General features: G+C 36.4%; 1 protein-coding gene across 8 annotated transcripts in view; it reads right to left on the minus strand.

The window, feature by feature from the left end:
- hdac9b (histone deacetylase 9b) overlaps positions 1 to 19026 on the minus strand; it is a 160131-nt gene that overhangs the window by 72099 nt on the left and 69006 nt on the right. The window lies entirely within an intron of this gene.

The following is a 19026-nucleotide window of genomic DNA, read 5'->3' on the forward strand; positions in this document are numbered from 1 at the left end:
AAGATTGTGGTTGTTCACAGTTGTTTGACAGATAAATATGTATTTGAAGCTAAATTGTTAATGGTGCCAAACAGCATTTCCTATTGTTTCCCTCCTTGTTTACAATCTGCTACAGCATACCGTTAACACTAGAAATTGTGCATGTAATAAGAACAAATTTAACAGATAAAAACACTTACAGGATGTGGCTTACAATCCACAGCTTTGTCTATTATGGTTGGAGCTGCTTTTTCTTTGAGTTTTTGGAGTTTTTAGTCAAATCCAGCACTGAACTGAAAGAGATTCTGGAAGTTCTCCTTTGTCAAATGCTAAATATATATTTTTATAATTCTCACAAAAATAATTAAAATTAAATTGTAAATCACTTCACTCTTTCTGTTGCGTCCTTTGGAAGCCTAAATACAGGAACAGAACAAGCTCTGTGGAAATAGGGTATATGCGAAAGCATGCGAAAGGACTTTTAATTTGTCAGTAACCTGGATTAAGCCCTTTCGATAAACTGTATGCCATTACATAATCGGTGCGTTAAAAGTCTGTTTTATTTTAAAATCAGTAATCTATTTAATGGAGTTTCTGTGCTAGCCTGCCGATCTTGACGGGTGTGTGAGAGTAAATGACTTTTTGTCTCGTTTTACGCTTGAGCAACTAAATGAAGGTCAATGTCTATTTAACTGATTTTATTTTAAAAACATTACAACATCGATGCTGTAAAAGGAACTGTATAAAATGGAAAAAAGTCACACTAATCGTTTACCGGAACTTTATCAGTATGGGACGAAGCACTAGCTCTGCATATACCCTATAGCGTTTGGACGACGTTTTAGCTTTCTCTGCTACAACATTACAGCGCCTCTGGCCACGCCTCTTTGATGCTAAGGTTGTATTCAGGTGGTGAAAGCATGTAACCTAAACCATTTGTGATGTTACTAGCCCAGACATTTTTTTTTGTAGCTCCTAAACTTTGTTCGCTGTAGGCTTTGCTAAGCTGACCCTGTAAAAGCCAATATCTTCTTTTGCATTAAACTTTGAGCGTATTACATTCAGTGTTGTTGTTTATGTTCAAACAGCTACATTACACAACAACTAAAATGTGATTTAGTATAGGATTATCCCTTTATGAATATAATTTTTTATGTAAGTTAAGGCAATTGTCTCTTCATCTATAAATTATTTGGTTTCTTTTGATATATACCTTTTTTTTCCAAGACATGGGTTGCGGCTGGAAGGGCATCTGCTGCGTAAAAACGTGCTGGATAAGTTGGCGGTTCATTCCGCTGGGGCGACCCCGGATTAATAAAGGGTCTAAGCTGACAAGAAAATCAATGAATGAATGAATGAATATACCTTTTTGTTACTTTCTAGACTTTAACCTGCTGCTTCTTTGGACAAGACAACCCTATCTCCACTACTAAATATATCGTTCACTAAACCAAAAACAGATCATATGTACATATTCGCCTACATTCACACAGATTAGCCATCAATTCGCCAAACACAAAACAGCTATGAACTGCAAAGAAATATTGTATAACTTGTCTGACATGGGAGGACAGGTCAACTAATGCGAAGATCGAGTTTTATTTTTAGTCTGCGGTAACCTAACAACCTCAGGAAAAAGTGTGTGCGTTTGTAAGTTCCTAACAGGTTGATTTATTCCACATTCAAATATGTTTGTTTACCTATATACGGTGTTCATGCATGGCTACGTATTTGCTCCCCTCAGAGTTTCATCATAATTGTTTGTGGCGTCAACAGCAGGACGTGCTGGTTTCAAGTTGCCTGTGGCAGGGGAGCCACTGCTGGAGGTATACCTGGAAACACAGCAGAAATCTCTGTCCTCCCAAGGGCCCCGGCTCATCTGGGGCAACGCACCTCACAGATAGACTGGCAACATTTCAGCTTGACGCTCTCACACTTGCATCAGCTCTCTTTCCCTCCTCCTTCAGCCATACCTGAAATTTTCCCTGCTCTGCTCAATGCCTTTTCGTCCTTCACCCTCTGTGTAAATATGTCACTTCTTGTCCCATCTTGAAACAGTCACTCGATAGGACATGTAAAAAAGCCCAAAAGCTTCGAGCTGTTGACTGGAGGTCCAAACCCAATTAGTATCTCCATCTGGCTGTATTCTAGGGAGCATGCTTCCTCTCTGTCTGATGATTTAGGCGCTGTGCTTTTATTAAGTTAGCCAGTCTAGCCTCCGCTGGTATTTCCTGCAGGACATTTAGGCTGAGGGTGAGAGCACTTTGCAGCCTGGAGCAGATAATGTGCAGAAAGTGCAGCATTTGTATACTTGATATATTTGTGGAAGTGACTAATAAGGCAAGAAAATGGACCTACTTCTATAGTTCACCAAAATAGTTTTATGTCACTAGGTTATTAAAAATCTATCTGACTTTATTTTTTTAAAGAAAGTAGTACAGCTAGTACAAAATGCAGCTGCCAGAGTTCTTACCAGGTCTAGAAAATATGATTAAATCACCCCAATTATATCTTCCTTACACTGGCTGACTGTTAAGTTCAGAATGGATTTTAAAATATTGCTTCTTACCTATAACGGTTTAAATAATGTAGCTCCTGTTTATCTAAATAACGTTCTGCCTTGCAACAATCCAGGCTGCTCTTTAAGATCTCAAAACTCAAGGCTTCTGGTAGTACCTAGAGTAGCAAAGTCGAGTGAAGGAGGTTGAGCCTTCTCATTTATGGCTTCTAAACTCTGGAATAGCCTTCCTGTTAATGTCCGAGACTCAAACACACACTCACAGTTCAAAACTAGATTAAAGACCTATCTTTTCAGTAAAGTATACACTCAGTGCATCACATAACAGTATGATACATGAATGTGCTCCACGCAGGTTTTTGCATCTCGTTTAAATACAGTACACTATGAACTGCAGCTACGCTAATTATTCTCTTTATTCTCTATTTCCACCTGGTGATACTCATATCGAGACCCCCAGTGACTATGCAGTGCCACTGATGCGATCCAAAACCTGCAACGAGATGATGCCAAGGTTTCCATAATCCTGAACCAGGCGTATCCTGAGCAGCTGCTGTAGTGGTCATGGAGGAGTGAAGAGCATGAGACTTATTCCTGTGACGCTCCAGGGACAGATGAGTCTTTGCTAACATCTAGTGTTCTCTAGCCTACGGTGCCTAGACTGCAGCTCTACACAAGACGCTTGGCCATAGGAGAAATAGTCATGCCCAACTGAGCCTGGTTTTCATTGAGGTTTTTATCCTTCACTTTTGCCAAATGATGTTTTTCCCCCGCCGCTGTCGCCATTGGCTTGCATGGTTAGGGAACTGTAGAGCTGCAAATCCATGGATTTGCTCTTCAGTGTTTGGATTGTCAGCAGTGAATATAAAACCAAACTGAACTGAACTTAAACTCTGAAAACTCAACTGACACTGTTTCAAATCACTATAATATTCTATGAGAAGCTGCTTTGACACAACCTACATTGTAGGCGCGCAATAGAAATTGAATTGAATTGAATTGAATGGAAACACAAAAGCTTTATGTTTAAATGTAGAGGTTTACACTTTAGCACTTTAGGACCCCTGGCAACAAATGATCAAAATTACAAATGTTGTTCCCCTTCTGTGGGAACTCTGACGTGTTAGATAAGACACCATGGTCGTCTAGTGATCTCCCCTTAGTGTTTTATCTAGAAACACATCTCCATTACCGCTTCAGCGAACATGGGTCACGTAACTGAGACATTCTCCTTCAGCGGGAACTCTGACGTGTATCTAGATAAGACACTTTAGGGAGATCACTACACTGTAAATCCTAAAAAGTTAGGGCAACTCAAACAGTTTGAGGAAACCGATTGCTGCAAAACATTTGATAAAAAAAAAAAAAACGAATCTATTTGAGTACTATGAGTATATGTATTCCATTTAAGTTGAAGTAATAAGGTATTTAAATAACGTATTACCTTCAACACTGACTTCAAAACTCTTTTCAAATGATTAGAATTAACTTCCAGTAAATTTTGTGTTTACTTCACTCATTTCATTTGATCAAGTTGACTGTTGAGTTTTACAGTGTAGACAACCTTATGTTATTGAGACACATGTCTCCGTTCCCTCTTCAGGGAATTGGGGTTACTTTAGTAACCGAGATGTTTTTCAATTGTTTTGACTGAAGATTTTCTACCAAATATTGCATACTTGGTTTTTGAATATTAAAACTTTGTTATCATGTCCGATAAATACTATAAACATGTCTGATTTTTTAAATGTATTTATTGGGTTATTTTTTTTTAAATTTTCATTTTATTTTGTTTACAACAATAACTTTATTTACAATGCAATATACATTTAATTCATTTAAATAAATAAATGAAAGGGATTCACAGTGGTGTAGTGAGTAGCACAATCTCCTCACAGCAAGAAGGTTGTTGGTCCGATCCCCAGCTGGGTGAGTTGGCATTTCTGTATACATATTCTCCCTGTGTTCGCGTGGGTTTCCTCCGGGTGCTCCGGTTTCCCCCACAGTCTAAAGACATGCGGTACAGGTAAATTGAATAAGCTAAATTGTCCGTATTGTATGTGTTTGAATGCAAGAGTAAATAGGTGTTTCAAAGTGTTGGGTTGCATCTGGAAGGGCAACCCAACATATTATATATCCTTTCCATGTAAAATGTATGCTGGATAAGTTGGCAGTTCATTCCACGGTAGCGCCCCCTGATTAATAAAGGGACTAAGCCAAAAAGAAAATGAATAATACATGAAAAATGTGATGGAATGAAATATAATCAATATAAATTATACGTATGTCTGTTGTCTAAAATTTTATTTGTTAAATCAAGTTAACTATACAAGCCATTTCATATTCCATTATAATAAACTTGATTTGAAACTCAAATGATTTAAAAAAAAATCATTTTAAATATAGTTAACATATTGTAATAAGTTAAATTAACATAAAAACAATTGTTGTGGAAACTTTTTGGTCTATCCATTTTAAGTACACTTTAGTATAAAACAAATAAGTGAATAAATAAATAAATAAATATGCTATTAAAAGAAACTAGATACAAAATTAAAGATAAATACACTTTTTTGATGATTCAAACCAAATATAGGAAATTGTATTTAAATAAATATTTTTGAGGTTTAAATACATTTGTTAAACCATTTTATTAAAAAAAATCTGTATTATAGTAAGTAAAAAATACTTAATACAAACTCGATATATTCCAAATAATATTTAACTCATTTATACTATTAATATTTCACAGTATAATTTGGGTCGTTATACACAAATATTATAGATGCCGTTTACATTTTAGCAAGAAGGGTCCCTTAGACAAAGAGGATCTTTTTAGGGGTAGAGCCCTGCATTTGATCCCGAATTAGTCGGGGCCTGAATTTTTTATAGGGCTTTTACGTCAAAGCTAGCACACATATCCAGGCCTGCTTTAGAAAAATTGCAATGGAGTGCAATGGAGAACATATTTGCCAATGTTGAACTTAAAACTGTGAAAAAGACTAGAGGAAAGGCACAATTCTGGTCATCTTTTCAAATAAGGACAACTTTAAATGATGAGCCAACTGGTTATGCACTATGCACAACTTAAATTGAGTGAACTTACTGTAGAGCACTCTTGGTATCGATGCCACTTAACATAAAAACTAAAACCTACATTTAAAAAAAAAAATAAAAATCAAAACATTTCTCTAAAATATTCTAATAAAAAAAAACTAAATGAAAAAAAAAAACATCAGCTTTCAATTAAGTACAAATCTGATCTATTTTAATGGCTGTAACAGTATAAGCTGTTTGACAGAGGAAAAAAAAGGGCTTCGGGTCAGATTCGGGCCAAAAATTTTGATGAGCTGTTGGACAAGGGCAGGGCTGCAGGCTGTGCATCTCGAGCCAGTTTCGAGCTAGAGCTTATATTTAAGGCCCGTGCAGGGCTCTATTGTGGGGGTCTGTAGCATCTAAAATATATAAAAAACACTATTTTAAAGAATGTTTCAAGATATTTTAAAGTATAATTGACATACAATAAAGGCCAATAAGGTCAAAAACTGTTTGTACACCACTGACCCAAAATACCTACTATGTTGCACATCAAAAAGAGGTCAAAAGGTTTGGAACAACACGAATAAAACAGTTTTAATGGAAACTATCAGTGGAAGGTGTGACTCAACTCGAGCTAATTTAGAAATCTGACATATATATGTGGTTTGTGGTACACTATTTTAGACAAACAGTATTTTACCTACATTACTCACACAAGTTATTTATTCAAAATAAGAATAGGTTTTTCAGAAGCAGCATTAAAGTTTCTCTTAATAAGGAGAAAGACATTTCTGTTTTTTTTTTTCAACAAGAAAGAAGTCATTGTACTATAATATATATATGGTCAGCACCAGCTATTCCCTGAAGCACATGATCACATTGGTGTGCTTAGAATGTTTACTTTAGTTCAACGTGTCAACAGATGCTAAAAATCAACCCGATTTGGCACAGAGGCACACGGCTGCAGCACTTGCGGAGCAGATACACGCTAGAGAAGCACCTTTTGCAGACCAGTACTGTTGTTGTGCATTTCAGTTATTCAAACTCAGGAATCTCCCCATGCTGCATCATTAAAAAAAATGATTATCACAAATGTGTTAAAAGTGTGTTCGTAGTAGTGTAAAATAATGTGTTTTCGATATATAAAATTAATTGTTTTGTAAAGCAGCATGGCTATCAATTAATTTATAACCTCATATTTACTGTAGACTAATTTATCTAGATGGGATTCAAATGTCACTGGACACAGAACATAGACTCAAGTAACTGTGCCATGCTTAAAGCTTGGAGCTAGAATATAGCCTAATTAAAGTTAGTCTCTGTATGCAGTTAACACAAACTCCATGGTCCACTTTTATGAGATCTCAAATCATGGAAATTCCACATGTATGAATGGATAAATCACCTATGAATGGGTCAAGCCTTCACTTTTTCACACACTTTTACTGACAAAATACAATTTTTTGATTAGATTTTAAAGACATACAAATGTGAACATATGTGAATATGATGACATATAGCCTATATTTATGAGTTTCAAGCTACATTTCCAGGTTTTGATGAATAGGCTACTGTTTGTTAATACTTTACATTTAAGTACAGCAATTTTCCTTTTACTTTAAGAACAGTAGCCTGCCATTTTAATAAACCTTTAAAAGCACATTTTAAATGTTGACTTTTTATTTTGTTTTTGTTTTTTACCTATAAGCACAGTATAATGTTGATGTTTAAACTATTTATTATGTTTAAAGTGGCTGATAATAGTAATAATAATATTATTATTACTCCTTTCATTTATATACTGTAGCACTTTTTTAGACACTCAAAGCGCTTTACACATTGGGGGAATCTCCTCATCCACCACTAGCATCCACCTGGATGACCCATCGGCAGCCATATTGAACCAGACGGCACACCATACGCCAGCTGATTGAGGAAGAGGAAACAGAGCCAATTTTGATATGGGGATGGTTAAGAGGCATGATGGGGTTAAACCCCTACTCTTTTTGGATGGCATCCTGGGATGCGACCACAGAGTCAAGTCCTTGGTTTAACATCTCATCCTAAAGAAGGCACTCACAGAGCAGTATAGAATCCCCATCAATATACTGGGGTGTTAAGACCCACACGACAGAAAAAAAAAAAAAAAAAAAAAAAAAAACATGAACAACATCATCTTGTTTATATGCTATATTGTTACTATGACACTTCGAAGAAAAAATGTCTTCTAATGTTTTCAATATCTACACTGGACATTTGTAAGCAACTTTACTAGGATCCATTGTGTAATACGTTTACATGTTGCTAATGATTGGGCATATTTTTGAAACCCCCCTAAAAAGAGAAAATGTATCTCAAACCTCATTTTATAACTTGAGCACCACTTTCAAGAAACATGACATTCAGTCTAGAAACTTGCTTTAATGGTTTGAATGTGCCATTGGTCTACACAAAAACCAAATGATTAAAGCCCTGTTCATACTGTGAGATTTTCATCTGAGACAAATTTGGAAAATCCTAAAAGATTTTTGAAATCATAGGGTAAAATATGTGATCTTTTGATCTTTTGACAAGTTCACTGACAACGCGTTGTGAAGAGATATTTCCTCCGATGAAGTTCTGGCAGTGTCAGAAGATTTCAGACACTTTCCTGCAGTCTGACAACAGCTGCCGTGAGTGTCAATTCAAGAACCAATAGGAACTCAGAATTTGATGGCGCAATCCATGCTACAATTCAAATGAGTACGGGTAAATGTCAAAACAGTGTTTTTATACCTGGTTTTATTATTGAGACTTGCCATGTTCAAAATTGCTGCAATAGATTGTTTACGTTTGCTGTGAGGAATCATTTCAGAAGGCGGGATAGTGATAGTGAAATAATAGTTCATCATAGGTTTGTTTACAAACAAAACAAGGTACAATCACACAAAAGGAACAATTTGAGATTGCTTGTTCAGAAACATTTTACCTTAAAGACAAAACTGTGCAAATTATATTGCTAATTTCAGTAATTTAACACCTGTCACAACCAGCGATCGCTCCCCAGAGGATCGCTGGTTCTCACACGAACTCAGGACTACATTTCCGCATTCCCCAGGACTACACATTCATACATGCACTGCTCCCAAACACGCACGTCTGCTCACTCATGTATCCTGATTGCAAGCACCAGCTGAGCCTTGTTCACAGACTGATTTCATTCATTCATAAGCCTCTCTCTCACGCTACCAGTTTGCCGAGTCTTGTTTCCCTGTGTACATTACAACGCATTTCCCTGTCTTGTTTCTCTGTGTTTGGACCCTAGCCTCGTATCCCAGTTATCCTGTCTAGCCGCCTGCCTTTTGACCATTTGCCTGTTTAAACGTTTACGATTCTGGACTGCCTTTATATACCTGTTTGCACCTGATGACCATTGCTTGCCTGACTTTTGAATAAACTGCATATTGGATCCTACCTCCTGTGGTCTCCTGTCACTCCACCCCAGTCCTGGTAACAACACCACACAAGTGTAAGAAACTTTTTAAACATGGTTATTATTATTATTGATCAGTCTGTTATTACAGATTGTTTCTTACAGTAAAATAACAGTACACAGTACACAACTGTCCTTTCCAACTTTCCAACTTTTTGGTGCCCTATAATGAAAATTTGAGTATACCAAGGCATAGTAGCATAATAAAAGATCAGTATATGGAAATATGCATACTGTGAGCCTCAGACACCCCTTTTTCCTTGTTTCCTTGTAAATCCCACAAGTGTAAAACCCTTGTTGACAATAGGCCAAGCAGAAGACAAAATAAACTGTGATAAGACTCGGACTATGCCCTCTGCATTTGCATGTATGCCTACTTTAGGACATTCATCCAGACCTGACGAGCAGCCATGTCATCAAAAGCATGCAAACTTATACGCACCTGTAGAGCAATATGCAAATATCTTTACATATGAAAAAGAAGGAAAATATTAAGGATATATATATATATAGTTAGTTAGTATTGTTCATTTATTCGTTTGCTGGAAATTAAAACTGAATTTAGAAATAGTTTTGAAACATATCTTTGCGCTTAACAAACTAAATTAATTATTTATAGGCTCATGGATGTCTGTGCATACAAGGTTTCCCTATCCACAAGAGCGAAAGTGAAAGTAAATAATGAGGAGGCCTTATCTCTCATTCTCGCGCTGCAGATGCTCTGTTTAACTGTTTTCTTGCTAATGAAACGCTCAGTTTTTCCACTTACAAAGTCTGTCATGTAAATAGCAAATGCGCTATGGAGCGACACAACTGACACTTAATGGAAATAGAGATGAGACTCTGATTGGTTTATTCTCAAAACACACGTATAACTCATTAAGAAAATAAGCTAAACCCATGCTCCACGGGGCAGCTCCAAGGGCACACGCCCTTAATGCGTTTGCGCCCTTCGCTTTACACTTTGCGCATGGATCGTCTAAATAGAGCCCATTGTGTGTGTGTAAGATTATTAATATTCATGACACCCATCCACTGATTCAAGGAATATTTTACAGAGTAATAAATTAGCTCATCAAACCCTTTTCTGTAAATTTTCTGAACTTACCAAAGCCATTATTCCCTCTATTTTGAGGCTGACCGTAACATGACGTAGGAGTGCGGTTTCCCCACCCACCGAATTGATTGACAGCCACGTATTAACATGTCTCTATAGTAACGCACATAATCATATCAAGACAGGACGTGCACAAAGCAACTGGGATTAAAAGATCTGTTCTGCTCGCTGTGATCATCAATCATCATCAAATGTGATCAAGAGTGAGTTTCACAAGTTTAAAACGTTTTTAAAACAAAGCATGTTTGTAACCATTTAAAAATTATTTTACTTTCTTTATCACCACAGCCGCATGTCAGTACAATTATAAAAGAAGATGCTTCAATCTCAGTTTGTGGACGTTATATCAGGTTTATTTTGTACATTAACATAACGAATATCCATACAGCAGTGGATATTAACGTGTATCCTGTCACATTTGCCATGCAAAAACAGTGCTAAGTTAAACGTGCTCACTGTGTGTGTGTCCACTTCTGTGTTTGTGCGTGCATGAACTTTGTAACGACATTGTGCGACTCCACAACTAATACATCAAATACTCATTGGGAAAGTTCTGCTGTAGTATTTCGCACAAAAGTTACGTGAGATTTGCTTTCTTCTTGTCTGTCACTGTGTTTATCTGACGCAGCCGAGGTGGAGATTGCTCTGACAGGCTAGTGAGAATGTTGGGCAGGGAGAACCAGCCTTAAAGACACAGGCACTAAAAACAGCTACATAGTGTTAACAGCAGAAAATGTTAATGTTCTAAGTGGTATAAGAAATAATCTGAAGGGTGTTGTGAGCTGAAACATTACAAACTCATTCTGGAGATACAAATGACTCGTCTTAAATCTTGAAGAAGGGGTAAAAAAGGTGCCCTTTAACACCTTTAATAGATGATTCAGCCAAAAATGACAATTTTCTCGCACTGCAGTAGCTCTAAACTTTGATGAATTTCTTTTGTCTGTTTAAGAAAGCAACCCTTGACATCTATGTAAGAACAAACTTATAAAATCTTTTTTTGTGTTCAACAGAAGAAAGAAACTTTGAAGTTTGGAAGTGGAGGAAGAGCAAATGGAAGATGAGAAAATGATGACAGAGTATTTGATCATATTTGTGTGAACTATCCCTTTATTACCCTTCAATATACAGGGGAAAACTAAATCTTTGTTCAGGGTAAAAGGTTATTTCTACATCACTGGTAATTCAAAAGTTGATGCATGTTCTAATATTTGGTTAGCGAGAAAGATATATATGTTGAAAATCTCATTAAATGTCATAGTAGCCCATTTCTGGAGGACATTTACAGGGCTGCATGTGCCATTCTGATCAGCTACCACAAAAATGAATGGAAAGGGTAACAGGTTTTCTAGGTATTGCAGGCTTCCTCAGAGAAAACACATATTGCATCATTTTCAGTTTGCCTACATTTCACCCCCTTACATTTCAAAGGATGAAAGAACATTTTATTCCCCTTGAATATTTCATTTTCAGCAATGGTGAAGAATATTTTGGGTCACTATTATGGACCCCCCCATCCCCATCCCCACCCCCCTAGGTGAACGTTGCAGCAGTGGTGACATCAGAAATCTCTCCTCATCCCATTTCTATTGGTATTCTCTGAGCGTTGTCTGTTTCTGAAGAGGCTTTGCTGTCTGTCCTTTCAGTGCTGTATTGATAAAGCTCTATAAATAGACATGTTGCTGTGCATGTCGCTGGGAGGGAAGGGACAGTTCACTGAAATCCCCCTGATCAATCAGACCATGACTGCTGGAGCGTATTGATTTACCTTAGAATAACTGTGGCTAGATAGAGTTTAGTGTCTGTTTGACCTTTAACCTGCTGCAGCCTGCATCCTAAACCCATCTCAGTCTGCGTGCTCGAAAAACATGTAGGGCCTACTCACACTCCTGCAGCACGAGGATTTTATGATTGGTTATGAACGTCAAAAGTGGCGAATCTGTTCGGTGAAATATTTGACTGTGTGTCACTGCATACCAATTGATTAATATTAAAACAATATGACTAGAAAAATCTCCACTGTGCTGAGCGAGAGCACTTTTCTACTGAACAGCGCATCATCAATGACGTAAGCCTGCCCAGGCCTGAATGTAATGTGAGTGCGGGCTGTCGGGGGAGACGGGAGGGGGGAGAAGCGTGCTTTGGCCCGGTTCAAGGCAACTGTACAAAGTGTGAGTGCGCCCTTACAGTAGTATTGAAAAAAAGAGCCACTGACAAAACACTGAAAAAAAGAGCCATTACAAAAGCTGACACTGAAAAAAAAGAGCCATTACAAAAACAACCATTTGAAAGCAGCACAAGCAAGTTTTGTTGCATTCCAAGTCAGTCAATCCCTTTCAGAAATAACTCGCAAAGACTTGGAATATTCATATCTTTTGAATCAATTGTGACTAGTTGTATCTGTCTGCTACTAAACCCAACGGTTTGGTTTAGTGCCAAGAGCTGGCTTACGTGCTGGTAAAAATGTTGGGCTGTCTGGGAGAGTCCTCAAATGGTTTAGATCTTAAGTTGAAGGGAAAGGTTACTATGTCAGTATAGGTGACCATAGCTTGAGGTGGACACCCATGACATGAGTAGTCCCACAAGGTTCAATTCTGGCATGTCTCCTGTTCAACCTGAGCCAAATAATGAGAAAAATAAATAAATAAAAATCTCGTATCACAGCTATGCTGATTATGCGTTTTCTTACTGCCTAAAAATTACAGCCCCAATGCCAATGCATTGATGAAATTAATAATAAAACTTTTTTTTTTTTTTTTTTTTTTTTAGTTAAACAAAGAGAAAACTGAAGATATTGCATTTGGGAACAGAGAGAAGTTTCTTAAGGTGAATGCATACTTTGGCTATAAATGTCAAACAACAAAAAATAAGTTAAATAATCTTGGTGGGATTCTGAAGTCAGTTCAGAATTTCATTAGTCATATTAAAGCAGTAAAACCTTGCAACAACTAGATGCTTTGTTTCCAGTGAGGACTTAGAGAAACTTGTTCATGCTTTTATCAGCAGCAGGGTGGATTACTGTAACGGCCTCCTCACTGGCCTACCCAAAAAGACAGTCAGACAACTCTCCCAGAACGCTGCGGCCAGAATTCTGACCAGAACCAAAAAATTTGAGCATATCACACCTGACTTCAAGTTTTTGCGCTGGCTCCCAGATACATTCAGAATAGGATCTGAAGTATTATTACTTGTCTATAAATCACTAAATGGCCTAGGACCTCAATACATTACAGATATGCTCACTGAATACAAACCTAACAGATCACTCAGATCATTAGTAAATTAGAAATTCCAAGAGTTCAGTTGAAGCAGGGTGAACCGGCCTTCAGCTAATATGCCCCCCGAATCAGTAATCTAGAATCAACTTACAGAAATGATCAGATGTGCATTGTCTCGAGGCAGCAGGGTAAGTGCTATAAGTGTCCCACCAGTGACGACATACAGCTATATCACACTGCTATGAATGTGATATTGCGTTTATACAACAGTTTGATGGCATAATCATGTGTATAAAAGAGAAAATCATACACGGAGAGTCTAAAAATAATTTTTTTATGAGGGACTACCTTCTTTCGCCATTCATTCACATCTGCTGTTAAAAGTCAGAACAGCAGAAACTGTTACTTTAAAACACTTTAGAGCTAGTATTTGAATGATTCTCTAGTGTAATATCCAAAGTGATGACAAAACAGGTAATTTTGCTCAAATTTTAAGATTATAAGCCTGAACAGCAGGAAATGCTATCAGTCTAGAGGCTTTTTTCAGTAATTCTCTGTTGCAATCAAGTCACAATAATTATCTCCAAAAAAAAAGTCAAAGCAAACACTAGCAGAATACTATGGTATAAATAAAGCACTATAAAGCACTACAACATACAAAAGAGAAAGATTGACTTAGAATGTCACTTACCTTTTTTTTTTTCATCTAAGGACTTATAATGTTTTTTGTTGCCCACTTGTGTCGCAACCATCTTTGCTCTGCTTAGTATGACAGCCTGACAGCCGCCAAACCAATGTATCTCCGAAAATTAAAAATATTTTAATTAGGCACTATCCTTATAAATAAACCACATAGTTGCTAAACTAAACAGCTACATTCTCACTTAAAAAGCCTCTAAAGCACATTATGTTGTCCAACAGCTGCAATATTTGTCAAACTGCAGTGAGCTTATTCCTCTGCTTGCCATCTTGTCATGTGGGCAGAGTAATATAGAAGGGTGAAGAGGCTATGAGTGCTGTTATTGCAGAATCTTGTACGGCTATCAGCCAATCAGATGCAAAAACTAGACAGAACTGTTGTATCCGACTTGAAAACAAATGGTTGTATAAAATATAATATAACATCTTATACTGCACAAATCAAAGGCAAATATTTTGAACGGGAAGTCACATGCCTCGGTGATTAACACTGAGAGATCACAACACATAATCTCAATCTACCTCTTTGCATATCCATATCCTTAACATATTCATATCCAATGCACTCACATGCTAAAATTTAATGTGCACATGAGGAGGATTTATGAATCCATATCTTTTTTCAACCTAGTAATGCTTAATGCATTACCTATTTAGGTATGTTACTATTTGGGGAATATTATCTGCTTCACAAGCAAATTGCTCAGTCTAGAAAATTTTTTAATAATCATTCTTTAGCTTGGCTTGAACTTCTCTGTGCAATGCAATATTTAATTGAAGCTAAATATAAATAGTTGGACAGAAGCATAAACAATAAAGACGTAAAAAAAAAAAAAAAAAAAAAACATTTAGAAGCTCACCATATTCAGTAACAAGAGTCAAATGAAAGTGTATTACATAATAGTTGAAGTTTTATTTGCCTCTGCATTTAGGAAAAAGCTCTTAGGAAACCTCAGTTCAGCATTGATCAAAACTGATTCTTTTCCTATGTATGTGCAAAAGGCTGGAGAAAAACAGGAAATTATACATTACAACAAAGGAAAAGGCAGATTTCCTTGACTGTTATTGTCTTGGACATTACTACCTACGCCATTGTGGTTTTCCATGACCAGGATGAATCGGGTTTCCTAGAGAAAGGTCCCAGAGAAAAGACTTCAGCACAAAAAAACAAACCAGAGGACAAATTCTTCCTGTTATTATTTGCAGAGAAGAATAAATGGCATTCTCAGAGGAGGCTGACTCATGTTTGCTTGACAGCGAAATGAAAATTGAGCTAGTTCAGAATGAAAAAGCAAGAGTTTTTGTTCTAAAAAAGATTCCAGAATCAATTTAGAGAAATGAACTAAAATGTGAAGCATGGCAAACGTTATTTTCGCACACATATTATCACTAAGCACATTATTTTTCTTTGTTTTAGTGATAATACACTAAATGTGATTCTTGTTTTATGCAAACCAGGTGTCTTAAAATTATTGTATTATGTTAAATATAGCATAATCATGATACTTACAATAATTATAGAAAATATAATGTTGTCATTTCCATGTTAAAACATTTAAGAGGTCAAAAAAGTACTGAGATAAAAAATAAATAAAAAACAAACTAATAAATGTATTTATAATATATATATATATATATATATATAAAAATTGATCAAATAAATGTTTTATAATATAATAAACATCTACTATTCAGAACCTCTACGATTTTTTCTACTAGGCATGTTATTTTGTTAGGTTGTGAATTAAAGGGATGAAGAACCTAAATGCATCAAGAATATTGTTGCTCGCCTGTACATAAAATATAGAAATTTGGTATTTAAAGAGCATCTATTATGCATCATAAAATGTTTTGGGGGGTCTCCAACAACAGGCTGATATGCATACAAGATCAAAAAATACTTTCATTGTCTTATAATATGCATTTATTTTTACCTAATTATCGAAACGGCTCTATATGATTTGTTCAGTCATTTTGCGTGAGGTTAATCTGCACTGATTGGTCCGATAACCCAGTCTGTTGTTATTAACCAAGAGTTCAGCTGGAGATGGAGAAAAATGGTCAGTACGGTTATGAAGTAGCGTTCAGAATAAATGTGTGAGCCCAATGCAGAAATGCATTAAAGCAAAGCAATTAAACACTGGCATATTCCTCTATTCTTAACCGCAACCACAAGTAATAACAATGACACACATTCAGTATTAATCCACACAGTGGCAAAAGTTGAACTATTTTGAAAATTGGAGAGATTGGAGTTTGTGAGCACAAACTGCATTTAAATTGATAAAGTAAGAAGTATGCGTCGCGTTTTTAACTTGGTTTTGCACACGATATGTGAATAGCCCCTTACAGATTTAATCTGAGAGTTACATTACAAGCACTGATCTTTGTGCTTAACAAACTAAATTAATTATTTATAGGCTAATTGATGTCTGTGCTTAAAGGTTTCCCTATCCAAGAGCGAAAGTGAAAGTAGATAATTTATCTCTCATTGTCATTCTTTTCTGTTAAAAAAACTGTTAACTGTTAACTGTTTGCTTGTGAAATGCTCATTTTTTCCACTTAGACTTACTTTGCGTCCTGTAAATAGCGAATGCGCTCTTGGCGCAACGCAGCTGGTTCTTAAGGGGAATGGGAGATGATACTATAATTGGTTTATTCTCAAAACACACCTATAACTCATTAAGAAAATAAACTCAACCCTTTTAGACCATGCGCCTTGGCGCAAGGCAGATTTCCGGTCCTTAAATTAGCAAAAACGTGTCCTGACACGCCCTGAAAGCGTTTGTGCCCTGCATTTTGCGCTCTGCGCATGGACCGTCAAAATAGAGCCCATATTCCCAAACGAACCATCAAATAAGGTGTGACCAAACTTACATTTTGAATTTAATGCTTTAAATGTGGCCTTTGAAGGATGCAGCCTCTGAACTGTTGCACAGCTTTTGTATTAAACACAAAAAAACCAAATAATAATAAAAAAAATTTTAAATGGTCAAAACCTGTGTTGTTTCAGTAGTAGTATTTTGAACAAACAGCAAATGTATTTCTTTAATGAAGTACTTGGTTCTTTCAGTTGTTTGTTCAATGTTGCCATGTTAAATGTACACTTTTAAAAAGGTTCCAGTAAGAACTTAAAAGTGGTTTTCACAATAGCTATGTTTCCATCCAAGGATGCGAGTTAAATGTAGGTGCAAAACTGGAATATTGCATAAAAGACATGTGAACAAAGCAGCGTTTTCATCCAGCATGTCAAAGAGAATAAAATCGTCACTTCCTGAAAAACTGGTGTACTGTATATATTAGGTGTAAATATCAACGGTAAAGATGGAATTTGTTGCGGTAGTAGAAGCGTGTCAATCTTTTCTTTTTATTACTTTATTTTACGCAGTTTTATATACATATATACACACAGAGAACAAGAATAAACATTGGCTCGTACTTTAGACAAACAACTGACAATATAAAAGAAAACAAAAAAGAAAAGAGGCAAAAAACAACACAAAATAAAATCACACATCATAGTCAAAAAACATACAATCTAAACTAGAGAGATCTTAAACCTCAGAGAGGTCACTGGATTGCTCTTGAGACATAGATTTGTCAAATAAATCAAGAAGCTGACCAAGTAGGCAAAAAATTTCCTGAGCTAGTCTGTAAAAATCTGAATCTCCCCATCTGAATAAGAGATATCGTACATGATTTCCAAGTGTCAATCTTTTCTTTATTTATTAAATGACATGCACCTCAGAAGAAAAATGCTGACGCGCAATGAACATGTGGTTTGAAGGCGTGAGACGCAGATCACAGACACTCTTGACAGTTCTGGAGTTAATAATATAATAACTCTAATACTAAGATGGTTAGTGTTTTAGAATGATTAAAACAACATTTCAGATGTTTTACAGGATGCTCAGTCTGCTGGTTTGTCCATTCACACACATTTTTATCATCACATGATCTCATAACAAAATCACATGACTTATTTAATGCACAAACGGAAATTTATTCGGTAAATGTGTTTCCATTATAGTTTGTGCACATCTATTCTTATAGAATAAAAAGTTTGTCCTACTCAGTTATGTGCATACATTTTCAAAATGTTTGCGCATCTTGGTGTTTCCATCAACTTTTTTTTTATGCGCATATCCAAAATGTGCATACAATTAGTTGGATGGAAACATATTTTTAAAACAACAATAATCAACAATATTTTATAGTGTAAAGAACAAATAGATAGATTTTATTTTCTACAAAGTCTCTTTTGTGGCGAGGCAGTGGTGCAGTAGGTAGTGCTGTCGCCTCACAGCAAGAAGGTCGCTGAGCCGCTGGTTCGAACCTCGGCTCAGTTGGCGATTCTGCGTGGAGTTTGCATGTTCTCCCTGCCTTCGCGAGGGTTTCCTCCGGGTGCTCCGGTTTCCCCCACAGTCCAAAGACATGCGGTACAGGTGAATTGGGTAGGCTAAATTGTGCGTAGTGTATGAGTGTGTGTGTGAATGTGTGTTTCCCAGAGATGGGTTGTGGCTGGAAGGGCATCCGCTGCGTAAAGACTTGCTGGATAAGTTGGCGGTTGATTCCGCTGTGGCGACCCCGAATTAATAAAGAGACTAAGAAAACGAATGAATGAAGTTTCTTTTGTGAGAAGAAATTATTCATTAGGCACTTCTTCTTCTATATCATGTACACAATAAATGGTATTTGCATTTGATTCACTTCAGTCAGAATTTAGTCAAATTCATGTTGTTAGTTAATTCTGTAACACAAAATATATTTGATTTAAAACTAGACAGCCCCGTGACAGTTACATAAGCAAAATTTCTGCAAACTAATTTGCTCTCTAACCTAAAAATGAATTAAAAAAAAAAAAGAAATTGGAATGAATCCTTCTCATGGTTCTGAAGGCAATGTTTGGAATCTGTATTTAATGTGTGTCTCATTTTAAATGACTCTACAGGGAGAATTTCTCTTTCTTTAAATCTCCTCAAAC

The sequence above is a fragment of the Danio rerio genome, chromosome 16, assembly GCF_049306965.1.
Source record: "Danio rerio strain Tuebingen ecotype United States chromosome 16, GRCz12tu, whole genome shotgun sequence".
NCBI classification, from domain to species: Eukaryota; Metazoa; Chordata; class Actinopteri; order Cypriniformes; family Danionidae; genus Danio; species Danio rerio.